Raw genomic sequence first — 18,800 nt, 5'->3', positions numbered from 1 at the left:
GGGGGCCCGGCTGGGGGCCGCCCGCCCTCTCTCTATTTTTTTTTTTTTTTTTTTTTGAGAGGTTTTTGCTATAGGGCATGCGCACTTGCCAGAAAGACAGAGAGAGACAGAAAGCAAGAAATAACCGTCCGGGAGGATGGCCACGCCACAATCCCTTCTCCTCCATTCTCCTCTCGGGATCTTGGACACACACGCACACACACACACGCGCGCGGCCGATGTGAATTTAACTCACCACGTTTGGGACTTGAACCGCGATCAACTACATTGGAGTCTAGAGATAGCCATTATACCAACTGCTGGTCCCCTGCAGCCTCCCTCGTTCAACCTCACCTCACTGGCCCATAACAAGAGAAGTAGAGAAAAAAAATTTTTTTTTTTTTGTCTATTTCTCCTAATCTTTTCTTTTGCTAATTTGTACTCTCCTCCCCCCACACCACACATTGAACAGAGAGGCATTGCAGGGAGACATCTACATCTGAAATTCTCTGCCAAGTTGTTTTATGTTGTTGTTGTTATCTTTTGGTTTTTGGTATTTTTTCTTTTCTCTTTCTTTTCTTTGTTTTCATTTTCTTTTTTACATTTTGTATTCTCTTTTTCTTCAACCTTACTTTTTCATTTTGCTGCTCAGCTTTCACCCAGTGAATGTATAAACAGTTCTAGAGGCATAGCAGGCAAACATCGGAATTTTGCTAGGCTCTGAGATATCCTCACCTCACCCCCATTGAATCAGCAGCAAAAAGGAGAAACTCTTCTTCATATTTGAACTCAGAACTCCTCCTGTGGATATCACATTACAAAAACATAGTAGAAGAGAGAAACAGGCATAGAAGTACCTCACAGTAAAGGGAAACACACAACCTCATAATTGCAGAAACCTTCTCCAACAAATTAGCCAAAAGTTAATACATCACCAAATGACTAAAAATCAGAGAATAGCCTAAAGTATGACAAAATCAAGTAATATGATTCCAACAAGGGAACATGGTAACTTGTCTCCAAGTATGAGAAAATCAGAGGAAATTATAGAAATGTCAGACAAGGAGTTCAGAATATTTATGGCAACAAACCTCTGTGAGATGGAAGAGTAAGTAGACATTGAGCTCCAGGAGATGAGGAAGTCCTTTATGACTTGAAGGAGGAGATAGACAATATAAAGAAAAATCAAACAGAAGTTCTAGAGTTGAAGTCGATAATGCAGGAGATCAAAATCTTCCTTGAAAGTATTAAAAGCAGGTTAGACCATGCAGAAGATCAAATCTCAGGTGTAGAAGACAAAAACCTCTGAGATAGAAAAAATATCATCACAAAGAATGAAAAAGTAACCCCCCAAATGAATAATATACAGGATATATTAGGTATCATTGAACACCTAAACATCCAAATAATTGGTATCCCAGAAGGTGAAGAATCTAATAAAGGCATTGGTAAACTATTCCATGAAATCCTGGAGGAAAACTTTCCAAACCTAGAGTACCATTCAAACAAGAAATACGAAGGACCCCAAATAGATTCATCTCAAGAAGATTCTTTCCACAACCAGATTGGCCAAAATCACAGATAAAGACTATATTCTAAAAATGGCAAGAGAGAAACACCAAGTTACTTTCAAAGGTTATCTTATTAGGCAAACATCAGACCTTTCAGCAGAACCCAATACAATCAAGACAAGAATGGGAAAATATATTCAAATTGTTAAAAACAATTTCAACCAAGATTACTATACCCAACAAGATTATCCTTCAACTGGGAAGAAGAGACAAAAAAATTCTTAGATAAACAAAACCTGAAAGAATTTACCAACACCAGGCCAGCTCTTCCAGAAGTACTGAAGGGAGTACTATTCCAAGAAAACTAAAGAGAGACCAACAGACATAAGAGAATAAAAAACAATCAAGAAAATCCAACAGAAATGAATTAAAATTCCATATTAGATAGACACTTTTTTCTGTATTTTTCGTGCAAGTAAAATTATATTAACTTTGTTTGGAGGATCTAAATTTGATTTTTTTAATGTTTAAGATTCTATCTCCAATTTTTCTGTTTTTATACACTACAAAATTATTGTGACCCAAATGAAGGAAAAATGTATTTGTGCCAATGTTAAATTCTTTGCATGTTGTAGAAAAGAAATACTTTAGAATAACTTTTAGAAAAGTTGGAGTTTCGGGTCAAATCTGTTGCTTTTCTTTTAAAAATATATTTACTTTTCATGTACTTCTGCTAAAAATAAAAAAGTTCTGAGTATTTCCACAATTAAAAAAAAAAAGAAAGGCAGATTGGACTCTCTGGTGTTTTGAAATTATGTGGGAAACATTGTCAAATATGAAATGGTGTCTGGCTCTCTGTGTATAGAAATTTGTCAATGGGTGTTCCAAAATTGTATGAGATTCTTAAATATCAGTTATGTATTAGTATGCTATTAGTTGTACTTTAATGCTAAAGAGTTCTAGTGTAGATTGTCACAGAAATTATCAAATTTGTCAATTTGGGGTTATGATAAAATCTAATCTCGAACCATGGCCATTTTAAGTTTCATTGTCCATAGTTAATTGCTTTATTCTGATGCTCTTTCTAAAACATTTTGGAATAGGCTACAATCTAAAAAGTGCCTCTTTTAAAGAAATTAGTGAAAAAGACTCTGATAAAAAAAGACTCTTGAATGTAGGTTTTTGATAACTTTGAAACTATATTTCCAAACTTCTAAGATTTCTCTTCTTTTTTTTTTTTTTTTTTGAGAGGTTTTCCCTATAGGATGCATGCGCTCACCAGATAGACAGAGAGAGACACAGAGACAGAAAGCGAGAAACCACCCCCCAGGAGGGATGGTCACACCACAATCCCTTCTCCTCCATTCTCCTCTTGGGATCTTGGGCATGCACACACACGCACCCGGCATGAGTTTTAAGCCACCGGGTCCAGGACGCGAACCACGGTTGACTACATGGGAGTCCAGTGACATAGCCATTACGCTAACTTCTGGTTCCGTAAATGGAAAGATCGGACCACAGTAGCACTGCAAACTCAACAGAATAGAGATTAATCACAAGACTGAACTGGAGAAATGGAATTTTATGACCTTTGACTAAAACATTACTGATGTTCTTCTATGCTTTGTTTTCCAGATTTAAGGATTTTTGATTTCTTTTGACTGTTGATAGCTTCAGCCATTTGTTTAAAAAAAAAATGTTTTTAAACGGAATTTAAACATAAACTGTTCTCCCTTCCCAATCCCTCCAGAATTGGAAAGTATTTGTGAGTATTCTTATTTTACGGCAGCATGGTTATTTGCACAAGTTCAATAAAACCTGTCACCTTGCTTCAGAAATTGGAAACACTGGTTATTGCCAGGGCTTTGACTGGAATATCATATCTGATAATATGACCAGAAAGCTAAGGAACTAAGGTAGATGCCAAGAAAGCCAACCGATGCTCTTGGAAAAGATGCCTGGTACCATAAACAGTTCTGCCTGGCAGGTAATTAAAGAAGGTCACTTCCTGACAGACCTCAAACTTCCAGGTACAGGTTCTTAAAGGCACAGTCAGATGGTGAATGCCTGACTTGGCTCAGTAGCCTTAGGAGGCTTTATAAAGACTCTACTCTGGGGACCAGCACTTAGCATAATGGCTGTGTCGCTGGACTCCCATGTAGTCGACTGCAGTTCGAGTCCCAGACCAAGTGGCTTAAACTCACGCCAGGCACATGTGTGTCCGTGCCCAAGATCCTGAAAGGAAAATGGAGGAGACGCAATTGCGGCATGCCCATCTCCCCTGGAGGGTGATTTCTCGCTTTCTGTCTCTCTGTCGTCTGTCTGGCGAGTGCACATGCCCTATAGCAAAAACCCTCCAGAAAAAAAGCAAAAACCCCCCAAAAAAAAAAAAAAAAAAAAAAGACTCTAATCTGAAGTTCCATATGAAAGGTTCCAGCAAAGCCAACTATATCAATTAGTCTTTATATTGGAATTGTACAAATAACAAACTAAATTGAGACTAAACTTATTTTTTGCAAATAAATTAGTTTATGCTTCTCTTTGGTAAAAAGGGGAATGGAGAGAGAAAAAACGTTTCAGAGGAAAATTATAGCGCACTTGTTACCAGATTTTACCTCTGTCCATTTTTTGTTTTGTTTTCTTTGGAGAGGTTTTTGCTATAGGGCGTGTGCGCTCACCAGAGAGATAGAAAAAAGTGCAAGAAATCACCCCCCAGAGGGGATAGCCATGCCACAATCCCTTCTCCATTCTCCTCTTGGGATTTTGGGCACATACACACAGGTGCCCAGAGTACGTTTTAAGCTGCTGGATCCAAGACTCCAACTACATGCGCAGCGTAAGTTTTAAGCCACTGGATCTGGGACTCGAACTATACTCAACGACATGGGAGTGCAGTGACGTAAGCATTATGCCATCCACTGGTCTCATATTTGTTTTTTAAGTTTTTAGAATCTAGCTACTGTTTGGACAAAGTCCTAACCATTTTTCTGGCTCTAAGTCTTAAGCAATTTTTCTTAACTTTTTTATTTTGAATCATTAAAGCTAAAACTGATTTTCTTGAAATTAAAATAATAATAATAACAAACTAAAGACAGTGCAGGAGAAGGGTGGGCAATGGTGGGGGGCAGGGAATCAAGGGGGAAAGAAACAAAACATTTAACAGACACAAAAATGGAAAAATTGCTGTTAATAATGTGTATTATAATATCTTTGACTGGACAATATATGCAGTGTATTCAAGGTAGAAAAATTCACTTTGTATATTATAAAGTTGTACAGTGATTAAAAAAATAAATTTTAAAAATGGATAAAAAAAATAAAATAAATGTTGACTATTATTATTATTATACCTGCTAAATGGCATTGTCTTGAGGCTAGTTTCTGGGTACTAGAAATTATTTTATTTACAATGAGTAACATGAGTATGTGAATTATGGTATACATTTTTTTTTCTTTTTTTTTTTTAGAGATTTTCACTGTAGGGCGCGTGCGCTCGCCAGACAGACAGAGAGAGACATAGAGACAGAAAGCGAGAAATCACCCCCCAGGGGGGATGGTCACGCTGCAATCCCTTCTCCTCCATTCTCCTCTCGGGATCTTGGGCACGCACGCACACGCGCCCGGCGTGAGTTTTAAGCCACCGGGTCCGGGACACGAACTGCGGTCGACTACGTGGGAGTCCAGCGACATAGCCATTACGGTAACTGCTGGTTCCCTGAATTATGGTATACATTTTGATAACCAAATACCTATATCTATGTTCCTGTGTAAAGCTTTTTACATTTTTTTTAAAAGTCATTCCATTTTGCAATGAAAGCAGTTCTTTCAAAAGTGATGAAAAAGTGGGGAAGAAGAGTGTATCAGATCGAAGTGTACTCTGAGAACAGGGTAGAGGGCGAAAGTAAAGGACACCAAAGAACAGCCTTTGTCTGAAGCGCATGCTCCATTTCTGGAAACATTCTACTAATACTAAGGCATCAGTGTTTTTTTCTACTTTAGCATAGATGGACTGTAATTAATATAAGCCTAGCCCCTTACTAAACATTTTAGGTACTGTTAGTTATTTTCTCATGAAACAGATTGCCACAATTAGAACACTGTAGATTATTTTTTAATGAAAAAATAAAATAAAACAATGGGTACCATGGGAGAACTCAGTTACCATCCAGAAAGAAGATGCTTGTCAACATTGCCTGGAGAAAGAGCTCTGCGGTCACAGAAGTTGCCCAGAAATAGGCCTGATGTCTGTTCCATGAGCTGGCTTTGAATTATTGCCAGGACTTTCAGGTAAAAGGAAAACGGAAGTGTAGCATTTATGAAACTAGTCTTATCTGAACTCCCAGGGCTGCTTTGTTAAGTAGGAATGAGCCAGTCACTGCTTTATTCCCCTTGATTTATCCTCTAAGGATCTGGTTCAGTGCATTGCTGTTTGCACATGTTCTAACTTGGTAAGGATTCTTGGGTGTCTCTGTTTTCTTTGTAACTTGGGATGACATACTGTTTTGTACTCGCACTTCTAAGCAGTGCATTGTCAGCCCATTACAGCGGTGAAGCAGAATGAGCTTGACAAAATATCTTGAGAATTAAACTGAAAAATTATTTGGTTGTCAGGTAGTAGGTTTTTATGTTTTGGGGTTTTTTAAAGATGTTTTTGCCTTAAAATGTGTGTGCTCACTGAGAAAGAGAGAGACAGTGAGACAGAGAGTGAGCATCAGTACCATCAGTAACTTCTTTTGTAGTTGAAGAATCAATGTGGTGACTAACTTCGCGTGTCAATTTTGCTGGACTAAAGAATACCTAGAAACCTGATAAAGTATTGCTCTGGATGTCTGTGGTGGTGTTTCTAGAAGAGATTACCATGCAAGTCAGTGTAGACTACATGTGGAAGATCTATTTTCAATGTGGGTGGGCTTTATGGCTCCTGAGAACTAGTGATTTTGCATGGTGTGCAAGCGGATATCTGTTTTCTGCTTTTTTTAAAAAAAAAATTCTCTTTTAGTTGTCTTATTTTTTTACTTCTTTTTTTCTGTTTCTTGGTTCTTGTTGTTGTTGTTATTTCTCTCTCCCTGTTTTGTTTTCTTTTTCTTTTATCTCATCTCTCTGCTCTTCAATCTCCATTCATTGGGTTTCTAGACAGATCTAAGGGAACTATAGCCAAACATCCAAATACTATTAGGGTTAACATATTCCTCAATATCTACTGAATCTGCTGTGCAAAGGCATCAAAATGGAATGGCAAAGAGATTCCAGATCACCTCTTTCTGCAAGCTCCTGAACGCTAAGATTGAACTTCAAGTTTAGGAAGAAACACAACATCCATTGGATGACTATAAATCACTACAGGGCCACAAGAAACATGAGAAAGCAAGAAAATACCTCTCCTCCAAGGGAAAAGAATAACTTCTCTTCATCCACAGAAAGTTAAATTGAAATGTCTGATAAAGAATTTAGAATATTCATAATGGTGAAGCTAACAGAGATGGAAGAGAAGAGAGACAATGGACTATGGAAGAGAAAAGAGAAAGGAGCCAATGAGTTCCAGGAGGTGAGGAAATTCTTGCAAGATCTAAAAGTGGAATTACACACTTTAAAAATAATAAAATGGTCCTGTTAGAGATGAAGGCTATAACACAGCAAGTCAAAATCTCCCTTGAAAGTATTAAAAGCAGACTAGATCATACAGAAAATAGAATCTCAGACGTAAAAGAGAAAATTGCTGGCCTAGAAAAATCCACCACAAAAACTGAGAAAATGGCCCCCCACAAAATGAGATTAATATACAAGAAATACTAGATACCATCAAATGTCATATCCAAACATCCAGATAATTGTCATTACAGAAGATGAAGAGACTCATAAGGGCATTGATAATCTTTTCCATAAAATCCTGCAAGAAAAATTTCCAAACCTAAAGAGGCACTCAAAAATCCAGTCCCAAGAAATACAAAGGACCTTAAATAGAATCAACCCAAGAAGATCTTCTCCAAGACACATTATAGCCAGATTGACCAAAACCACAGACAAAGACAAGATACTAAGATTGGTAAGATAAAAACAGCAAGTTACCTACAAAAAGATATCCCATCAGGCTAAAAGCAGACCTCTCATCAGAAACAATGCGAGCGAGGAAAGAATGGGAAAATACATTCAAAGCATTAAAGGTAAAGCAACTTCAGCCAAGAAGATTACCTACATATGGAGAAAAAAGACAAGAACATTCTCAGATAAACAAAACCTGAAAGAATTTACCAGCACCAGACCAGATCTCCAAGAAGTTCTCAGGGCAGTGCTATATCAGAAAAATTAAATACAGACACACAGAAATAAGAGTTCAAAAACTAAGAAAATGGCCAACTTAATCATAGGAACAAGGCTGGAGTTGAATATTATATCCCAGAATTCAATCAGAAAGATCAAACCACAATAGAAGAGAGATTAAGTACATGAGACTGAACTGGTGAAATAGCCTTTTATGACTTTTGACTAAAATATTGCTGATTTTCTTCTAGGCTTTGTTGTCTGGTTTTAAAGATTTGTGTCCTGTCTTGAGCTGTCGATAGATTCATGTACCTACTATTTGAACAGAATCCTAGCCTGTTTCCTGGTTTTAAGTTTTATGCAAAGTTCCTTAGCATTTTTTTGATTTTTATTAAAGTTAAAACTGCTTTTCTTGAAATTACCAGCTGAACTTGCTATTGAAAGTAGTTAGATTATTTATAAAATTGTGCGATCAATAAAATGTGTGGGGGAAAGGAATGGAAGATAACTGTAGACACCAGAGATAGTAGAGGGTCAGAAATAGGGGTAAATATATATATGTGAGTGGGCATGACTCCATCAAGGGGCCAGAGAGAACAAATGCAGTAGATAAATAGGTCTTTCTAGAGGGAGCTAGATAGCCTTCCTCTGTTACAGTGGACATCAGAATTCAAGGCTAGTCTGCTTTGAACTCCAGAATTTACACCAGCAGCCCTCTAGCGTCTCAGGCTTTCGGTATCAGACTTGGAGTTATGTTATTGGCTACCCTGTCACTGAGGCCCTTTGGATTTGGACCAAACCATGCTACCAGTATCCTAGGATCTTCAGCTTACAGATGGCTTCTTGTGGGACTTCTCAGCTGCCCTAATCATGTGTGTGCTGAATCCTCTAATAAATCTCGTCTTATATATCTATGCATATTTATGCATATCCTATTGGTTCTATCTCCCTAGAGAACCCTGACTAAAAGAATCAACACGCTTTACACTTGGACCACTAGAAAACCTGTAAACTTTTCAACCTATTTTGACTACAAAACAATATCTAAAGTAAGTTCATTCATATCACATCTAAAATAATGTATTTCAATAGCATTTATTTTACACTCAAAGAATCATGACATTTAAATCATCATATATGACATGAATTATTTTTTTGATACCAAATCTCTTATCTAGAGCTAAACTCAATTATTTTTATTAATATCCCTGTCCAAATATATTACAGTCTCCCATAGGACAACTCCACTGGTGCATTTGAGCCAGTGGGAAAAAGAACCTTCACTGGGGTAGTGCTGCAAGATGTCCACTTGTCTGACTGAAATAAATGGCAGTTTTTCTGAATATGGTCTCAAATGGAAGGCAATGAAGCCAGTGCTGACTTGAGGGTCAACCTCCAAATTGTGAAATAGTGTTTTTCTTTCTTTTATTTATTTTTTTAAATAATAGGGTATTTTGGAACATTAACTGATTTGGGACCTCTTGACATTTCCTTCTTTTCCTTGGCCTGTCCCTGTCACTGTGGCCATTTCAGCACACTTTGCCTCAAGGAAGGAGCCATAGAGCTGAGAGCAGAGAAAAAGGGAATCCATTTAGAGCTTTTGAATTATTACAGCCAAGGCCTCCAAGAAGCCAGAAAGGACATATGTGGATGAGCAATAGATTTATGAGATTAGTGTTGCAGGAACTCCCCAACCTAGAAATGTGATAGGTGCTTCTTGGGCCACAGGGAAGAAGAATGTCAGAGCAGACGTAATGAGGATTTATGTACTGATACGTCTGTACTCCTTGTGCTTTGCTCCTGTCTAACTAAGCCTCAGACAGATGGAGAAAGGTGAGAATGAAAACACCCAATAGGCTTGGGGATGATACTGGAAAGTAGATAAGATTTGTGCCTAGAGAGATGACAAGACCAAAACAATGTGGTATGCCTAGACAAGTTGGGTCAGTGAGTGTCTCTGAGCTTTAAGCATGGAGACAGAGTAAACCCGAAGGCTTCAGCAGAAGTGACTTAGTATTGACCTGCATGTACTTATAACGTGCCACAGCATGAGCTCCCATGCCTCAACACTACACAATCACTATGGAACTTACATTCAGTTACAGGAAATGGAAGAAGTCCTGAGCTGTGATTTCTCTTTCTAACATTAGCAGAATAAACTCATAAAAAACGTAGAGGTCTGGGGTCAGCAGGTGGCATGATATTTGAAGTGTTGAGCTCCAACATGGCCAACGGCAGTTCAAGTCCTGGACCCAACAGCTTGCTTTCTCACTTTGCCTTTCTCTCTCTCTCTCTCTCTCTCTCTCTCTGTCCATCTCTGGTCAAATTAAAAATAATAATAACAAATAAAATAAAATAAATAAATAACTCTTTAAGAAAAAAATACCTCAGAGTTCTAGAAAACATATTTCTTGAACACTGATTTTGTAGACTGAGCTCTACAGTAAGGCCCATTACTATTTTCAGCCTTTTCTTCTTAAAAATTCTCTTTCTTCAATCATGTCCTCCTTCTTTCTCAGGTATTCAGTACCCTCATATTCTCTCCTGCCCCTATTAGAATTAGATGTCAGAAAAGGAATCTATAGATCCTTATACCAAGATACAAGTAAGTGATTAAGTTGGACATATTACCTCATCGAAAAATATTGGCACTATGGTGAGGATTAGAAATTTAGGCTGCAAGTAAAAATCCATAATAATACAAACTAGGGGACCAGTAGATGTTGGAATGGTGGTTCAAATTCCAGATCGGATAGCTTGAAACTCATGCTGGGTACGTGTACGTGCATGGCCTAAATCTTGAGAGACTGGAAGAGAAGGGATTGCAGCATGGCCATCCCTGTCTCTCTGTCTCTCTCTGGTGAGCACACACACCCAATTGCAAAAATCTCTTCTAAAAAATAATAATAATGGAAACTACGGTTTCCATTAAATGATGGGTCAGAAGTTTCTTTATAGTTTTTTTTTCTTTTTTTAAGAATCATTTATTTTACTTATTATTATTATTTAATTTTCCATAGGACATGTGCACACACAGAGAGAGAGAGAGAGAGAAAGCAAGCCACTAGGTCTGGGACTCAAACCCTGGTCAGCCATGTGGAAGTCCAGTGCCTCAACCACTTTGCCACCTGCTGGCCCTAGATCAAAGGTTTCTCAGGAGGATTTATTTTTTCCCAGAGTTCCAGAGTCATCTTATGGCTTGTCCACAGAATGGACAAACTATGAATATATCGTTATGCAAACATTTTCAAATTGTTTTGTTTTATTGCCCCAAGGAAGCTTTTTAGACATTTTTCTCCCTAACCTTTCTTTCATGAAAATTTAATACCATAGATACATTACTGAGAACTATTCTATGCTATTCTATATATATATATAATATGTGCCTTGTCTTTTTCTTTTTTTGTACCCCAAGAACTCACTTTTGCCTTCTTTGAAAACATTTCTCCCTCATTGAAAATGCATGTTCAGAGTCAAATACAAGGGGCCATCAGGTGGTGTGGTGGTTAAGGTGCTAGACTCTCACATGGCCTACTATAGTTCAAGTCCCAGACCTGGAAGCTTGAAACTCACATCATCGTTGTGTGTGTGTGTGTGCATACCCAAAATCCCAGGAGAGGAATGGAGGATAAGGGACTCCAGTATGGCCATCCTTCCAGGGGTGATTTCTTACTTTTGCTCTCTCTGTCTCTCTCTGATGAGTGCACATGTGTACATGCCCTATGGCAAAAATCTAAAAAAAAAAAAAAAATTTCTAAAAAGAGTCATACAATTCATAGCAATAATGCTGCATTCTGGTTTGTGTCCCGAGGCCTCCCGGTACCTGCCAGTCTGAGATACCTATAATCCTTGCACATTAAGACCAGGGTCAAGGAAACTGTAGTGTGAAGTCGTTGCTAGGAGTGCCTGCCTCTCTCCATGTATAGTTCATCTTTCTCTCATGGAAGAAATAAATAAGCTTTAAAAAATACAAGACAAAGTCCATAGGCCATGAGAAAGGTTATGATGAAAAGAATAAATAAATAAACAAACAAACAAACAAAACAAGTGCTAGAGAGGTTGTAGAGAAAAGGGACCCCTAGCACACTGTTGGTTGGAATGTAAATTAGTACTGCTGCTTCAGAAAAGAGTACAGAGGTTCCTCAAAAATCTAAAAATAGAACTACTCTATGACTTAGTAATCTTATTCTTGGATATTAATCCAAAGGACAAGAAATCATTTTGTTGGAGAGATATTTGCATATCTATGTTTATTGTAGCATTATTTAGAATAGCCAAGACATGGGATCAACCTAAATTCGCAACAATCAATGAGTAGATTAAGAAAATGTGATATATTTATATAATGTAACTTCTTTAGACATAAAGAACAATGAGATCCTGTCATTTTACACAAAGTGGATGAATTTAGATGATTTAATGCCAGGCTCTGAAAGGCTCCGTATATCAAGTAGTCACACATAGAAAATTAATGTCTTGATCACACAGAAGGAGAGAACAACAGTAAACATCTGAATGCTGTGTGTGTAGCAGGGGTATTAGAGGAAGAAAGGCAGGCAGACACAAAAATACCTGTAAACATGGCAGATATGCTATGAAACAGTGTACCACATAAAGTAAAAAGAGGCATTGTCAATATAATATGTACCTCCTCCAAAAAAAACTTATAGAATGAATATCGAAGGTACACAACATAACGTTTTTTGCTAATGATGACTATGTTATTATCCTTAATATGATGATTATTACACACATTATACATGCTTTGAAAAAAAAGTTGTATCCCACAAAGATGTACAATGATTATATGTAAATCAGAAATTATAATTATAAAAAGAAAAAAGCTTATGTCAGTACCATAACACAGTGGTTAGGGGAGCTAGGTCGTATGTGACTAATGACAGTTTGAATTCCAGCCATGGTAGCTTGAACAATGCACTGGGCACATGTGTATGTGTGCCTAAAATTCCATTAGGATGGAGAAATGGAGGGAAAGGATTGTTGTAGCATGACCATACTCCGTTGGGGAGTGCTCGCTCTTTTCTTTTCTGGAAAGCACATATGCCCAGTGGCAATGGGACAAAACATAAATCTCCACAAAAAATAAAAAAGGTAGATAACCCCACCCATACCTACACGCCAACCCTATTCCCCAACTTTGAAGTAGCTCAGGCTACCTGTAAGAAAGATAAAGAACTTCTTCATGCTGGGGGTGCTCACTGCCTCTGGAGACACAATAAACATATTGCTGGGAGATTTATGAAAAGCAAGTTTTATTCTTTGAACTTGTTAAACATTAATTTATGTTCAAGACTTGACCAATGAGAGCCTAGACACATGATTCACACCGAAGTGTCCCTATAAACAGGAAGCTATTCCAGCTCTCTTCAAAATGGCACCCTGCGGCCTTGTTGAACCCTTCCAACAATTTCCTTTGATTAGAGCAGCATGTCAGGAACTCTTGTGTGATGAGTAGTTATAATGAACTATTGAACACACAGGTTGTAATTAAGAGAAGATAATAATATCCCACATTTATATTGCTTGCTTTTATCTTGGTGAGTCTTAAGGCATTTTAAACATTATATCATTAATAATAAAATAGATAAAAGCATGAATTAAAACATTCTTCTTTTTAAATATATACACTATACAGTAGACTACCTTGGTCTATTACTGTGCAAAAATGTGAAGAAACTAGTGAGCACTCGTAGAAGAGTTGAGCTTTCTCAGTCTGTTTGGTAATTGTACTAGGGCAGTCTCACTATTGACAGACTACACCTTCATCTGTTTTCACCTGACGGTGGATCAAACCCAGAAGTAGTGACTTCATTCATTTATTTGTTCAATCACTCTTTCATTCACTCATGCACTTACCAAACATTTACCTCAGGCCTGTTTCTGCCATTTACCAGTGCCTAACATAGGTGCTAGCTCTCCTTGGCAAGTTCACAAATAGTGAATCGGGGATGATCTGAAGGCAAGGAAGCTGCAGGGCATGGAAAATGTGAAGTTCGCTTCCTGGCATCCACTTTTGGGTGTGACAGTAACTCAAAAATATACCCACACATGCCTGAAGCTAAAATCTCTATGTCTCCATTAAATTAAATCAAAGCCACAACATGCCCTCATCCTGCTTGACAGTCAAAGAATCCAGCAGTCCGAGACAAAATCGTGCATCTGTTCAGAGTCACAGCAAATGTGTTAGCAGCTGCTTTTCCTTTGAGAGCTTTATTTGTTCCCAGAAAGAAAGGGGTGGCCTACATTGCTCAATAGGGCCTGGTCAAGCTCCAGTGTGGGCTTTCTAGAGAGGTGCACTGGCTTGTTTCGCTCACACCAACTGGTCTTATTCTGCCTGCCTTGGGCACGTCAGTGGGACCCAGGCAAGTCTTCAAAGACAAAGACTGGTGTTTTTCTGCAAGCAGCATATACCTGGGGATGTGAGCAATGGGGGCTGCCCTGTACGGTGACAGAGGTACTAGAAGACTTCTTATGCCACAGATGTTTTAGCCACCAACATATAGATGGCTGAGGTCACTATGGCCTTCTTTTACTCTTAAAAAGACTAATTTGGGGGGCCAGCAGTTAGCGTAATGGCTATGTCACTGGACTCCCATGTAGTCGACCGCGGTTCGAGTCCCGGACCCAGTGGCTTAAACTCACGCCGGGCATATGTGCATGTGTGCCCAAGATCCCGAGAGGAGAATGGAGGAGAAGGGATTGCGGCATGGCCATCCCACCTGGGGGGTGATTTCTCACTTTCTGTCTCTCTGTCTCTCTCTCTCTGGCAAACACACGCGCCCTATAGCAAAAACCTCTCCAAAAAAAAAAAAAAAGACTAATTTAGGGTTGGCTAGGTAGCATGGTGGTTGAGGTGGTTGGATATCACATGGCCACTGTGTGGTTTGAGTCCTGGACCCGGTAGCTTGAAAAACACTCCATATATGTGTGCCTGAAATCCTGACAGAAGAAGAAAAGAGATTATGGCATGGCCACGCCCTGAGGGGTGATTTCTATTTTTCTCCCCTCTCCTTATCTCTCTTGGCAAATGCATGTGCCCTATAACAAAACTAAAAACAAACAAACAAAAATACTAGTTCGGTCTGGAAAGGTCTTAGCCTCTTTTCTCCTAATATCTTGGAAAGTCAGAAAATATCAATGCAATGGAGGAAAAATGGGAAGCAATCCTGGGAAAGTGCCGCCAGCGATTTTGCTGGCAGACGCTTTCTGCCAATCGCACTTATTCCTAGTGAGCTCCACCTGACAGCTGCCATGGATGACCCAGGTTCTTGGTCACCTGGATGACCCAGCAGAGAACATTCAGGCAGCTTCAGAATAACTGGCTTTACTTCTGTTCTTCCTACCTTCTCTGGTTCTCCAAGAAGCAGGAGAAAGAAGACCAATTGTTCTTTCCTTGAGAAATATTTTGCCCTGGTGGAAGTGCAGGTCTAGTACCCTGACATTACTAACTTTTATTTTTTTTTTTATAGACCATAGATTTTAGTTTATTTTTAACACCCATCAAGCCATGAATTCATAGGGAATAGGTTCCAGTAGCTCAGGCTCCTTTCCATTGGTTCTCACAAAGTGCGCTTCTCTGGGTGGAGCAGGCTGGCACTTTAGTTGAACCCAGGTACCTTTCTCTTTGGCTTCCTTCTTTTTCTGGTCATTTTCCTTCACATATTCTAGGAGGCTGTCTCTGCTCTTAAAATGTTCAATATGCCCAAGACGTACATTAATCCCCTTGCCCTTAACTTGTTTCTTCACAACAATGCCAACAGCATGCTGGGTAACATGGTAGACTCTTCCAGTTTTGCCATGGTGACATTCGTGGGACATCCCTTTTTGAACAGTCCATTCCCTTAATGTCTACAATATCACCTTTCTTGTAGATTCGCATATATGTTGCCACAGGAACAACTCCATGTTTTCTAAAAGGCCTAGGGAACATATATCAGGTGCTTCACCTCCTTCCCTTTGTGTTCGTCATTTTGGTTAATTACTGAAAGATGGCAGTTCTGGCCAAAAGGACCTAACTTTTCTTGATACTAGAAATTTCATTTTTTTGAACCTCAGGAAACTATTCTAAAATGACAAGATAATATTACTTTTCTCAAACAGGGGACTGGGTGGATGATAGTCATTCTCCTAAGATCCTGGGTTGAATACCTGCACAAATGCTGTTGATCCACAAATTCTCACCGTGTCCTAGGGAGGCAGAAAACAGCACCAGTTTCAAGAGCCAGGCTCTGAGCTCGGAAGGAGCGCACATTTGGTTGGATCAAGTTCAACATTTAGAATGCACAATATAGTTCTAGTAAGTGCTAATATAATTAATAAATTAAACTATAATTATTATAGTTCTAATAAGGGCTAATATAATTATGAAGTTTATATAAATAATATATTATTAAATATATATGAATAATGTAGACTATTAAATATCTAAATAATTAAATTCATTAGCTTAACAAATATTTATTAAACCTTTATTATGTGCTAGCCTCTGGATAAATCATTTAAATAATATAGAGCAAAAGGGTCCCTGAAATGGAACATTTACTCAAATGTGAAGTAGACAAGAAACAATCACACACATACACACACACACACACACACACACACACACATAAAATTTTTAAAATATGTTGATTCCTTTAAAGGAAAAAAAAGAGAGTAAAAGAGAACAATACATAGCACTTAGCTATTTCCTAATTGGCTTGAAGCTAAGGAATACCTGAAGGAGTAAATGGGTTATCACACCCCAAGTAACCAGACACTTCTAAGAGACCCTGAGGTTGGACAGAACTTATTCCCCTATTTTAGGAACTGAGGAAAGGACAATGCAGATGGATCATATTAGGCAGAAGAGATACTGGTAAGAGGAAAGGCTATAAAAATAGACAAGGCCCAATCGTGCTGGGCATGCACGCATGTGCCCATAACCCAGGCTGGCTAGGACGGGGCAGGGAGGGTTATGACATTAAGACCCCGTCAGGTGCCTCTCTCTAATATATGAAGAAACTAATGAACTTTAAAAAAATACAATGAGGAACTTTTGAACAGTTTCAAAGATTAGACTAACATTACACAGTATATTTTTTAATAATAATTTCTTCAGAGTCAGTCCCGTAGCCTAGTGGTTAAGGGAGCAAGATCCCACATGGCTGACTTCATGGTTTGAATCCTGGCCCTAGCAACTTGACGAAGACACCAGGCACATGTGCATGTGTGCCCAAATCCTGACAGGATGGAAAAAATGGACGAGAAGAGATTGTGCTGTGATTATGGTTCAGTGAAGGTTGCTTTTTCCCTCTGCCTCTCTCCCTGTCTCTCTCTGGTGAGCATATGTGCCCTCTTATTTTTTGTCTATTTTTTTTTCTTTTTTTGAGAGATTTTTGCTATAGGGCGCGTGCGCTCGCCAGACAGACAGAGAGTGACAGAGAGACAGAAAGTGAGAAATCACCCCCCAGGGAGGATGGTCACGCCGCAATCCCTTCTCCTCCATTCTCCTCTCGGGATCTTGGGCACGCACGCACACGCGCCTGGAGTGAGTTTTAAGCCACTGGGTCCGGGACGCGAACCGCGGTCGACTACGTGGGAGTCCAGCGACATAGCCATTACACTAACTACTGGTTCCCTGCCCTCTTATTTTTTGTAAGCAAACAAAAAATAATTCCTTTAGCTACATTGAGGCCAAAAATTAGCTATAGATGATAAGTTATAATAATAACAAGGATGGGTATAAGAAGATCAAAAAGGAGTGAGTGTATTGCAATAAAACAGAAGAAGATATGATGATTTGAGCAAGGTAGCAATGGAAGTGAAAAGAGGAGTATTTGTGGGATACTTGGGAGGTATAACTTGATTATTACTGGTGTAGCAGAGAGAGTAAGATGCTCGGCAGGAGACCTGAGTTTGTCCTGAGTAATTGGATAGAGAAAGGGGATGTTTCTTGAGATGGTAAACACTGAGAAGATAACTTACCTGGAGTCAGAAAGAAGTGGGATTCGGTAGTTTAGATGTGAGGAGCTGGGGTTAGTGTCAGGTTTAATATTTTCTGATACAACAGACATGGAACTAGAAGTAGGAATGTTGCCTAACGATGATCCATGATGACTCACTTCAAATTCTTTGCTCTCAGACTTGGTATCTATACTCTTCTTTTCAAAGAAGTGTCCCCTACAAGGTTCTACCTAATAGAAGTGGTAACTAAACTTACTGCCATTTGCTGCTAAGAAACCAAACTCATACAGTGAACTAGGTCAAGAGGGGAATCAGCACTCTCTCCAGCGACTTGGTCACGAGGGTGTGAAGAGGACCAGCGGTCACTTGGAGTGGCCACCAGAGGAAGTGGTGTTTACAGAGTCCAGAGGGATTCAGAGAAGACAAAAGCTAAAAAGCAAGTTCAATGAAACGACTGAGCATACAGTGGGGTTTCCTGGACTACAGGGGACACGGGATATGGTCTGGAGAGAAGGAAAAATTCGGTTCCCAGTGAGAACTTGAGGATGAGCGCTGAGATGATGATGATGGGAGTGGCGGTTGTTGTACTTGGACAAACAGCAGAGATTAAAGAGAGGGGACTGGCCAAACATGACATTCTGCATGACTGATCCCCACAGGACGTTCTGGTCCATGTTCAGAGACTTCCCTGAGTATGCTGGACACGTTGTGCCTGTGAAACTAGCCTGACTGGGGCGGGCATCGAGACTCTGGTGAGGGTGATATTTCTCTTTCTGTCTCTCTCTCTCATGGAAAAAAACAATATATAAATAAACTTTTTAAAAATAAGCAGCATATTGGGACCAGCAGTTAGTGTAATGGCTATGTCGCTGGACTCCCATGTAGTCGACTGCAGTTCGAGTCCCGGACCCCGTGGCTTAAACTCACGCCAGGCACGTGTGTGTGAGTGCCCAAGATCCTGAGAGGAGAATGGAGGAGAAGGGATTGTGGTGTGGCCATCCTCCTGGGGGGTGATTTCTCGCTTTCTTTCTCTCTGTCTCTCTCTGTCTGTCTGGCGAGCGCATGCGTCCTATCGCAAAAACCTCT

At 39.2% G+C, this 18,800-nt stretch overlaps 1 pseudogene; it reads right to left on the bottom strand.

Annotated features, from left to right (window-relative positions):
- LOC114009761 (leucine-rich repeat and coiled-coil domain-containing protein 1-like) overlaps positions 1-18,800 on the bottom strand; it is a 23,576-nt pseudogene that overhangs the window by 3,484 nt on the left and 1,292 nt on the right.

Source organism: Tupaia chinensis, unplaced genomic scaffold (assembly GCF_000334495.1).
Source record: "Tupaia chinensis unplaced genomic scaffold, TupChi_1.0 Scaffold000619_1, whole genome shotgun sequence".
In the NCBI taxonomy this organism is placed as follows: domain Eukaryota; kingdom Metazoa; phylum Chordata; class Mammalia; order Scandentia; family Tupaiidae; genus Tupaia; species Tupaia belangeri.
The sequence above is the reverse complement of the archived record's forward strand: the minus strand, read 5'-3'. Positions and strand labels throughout refer to the sequence as shown.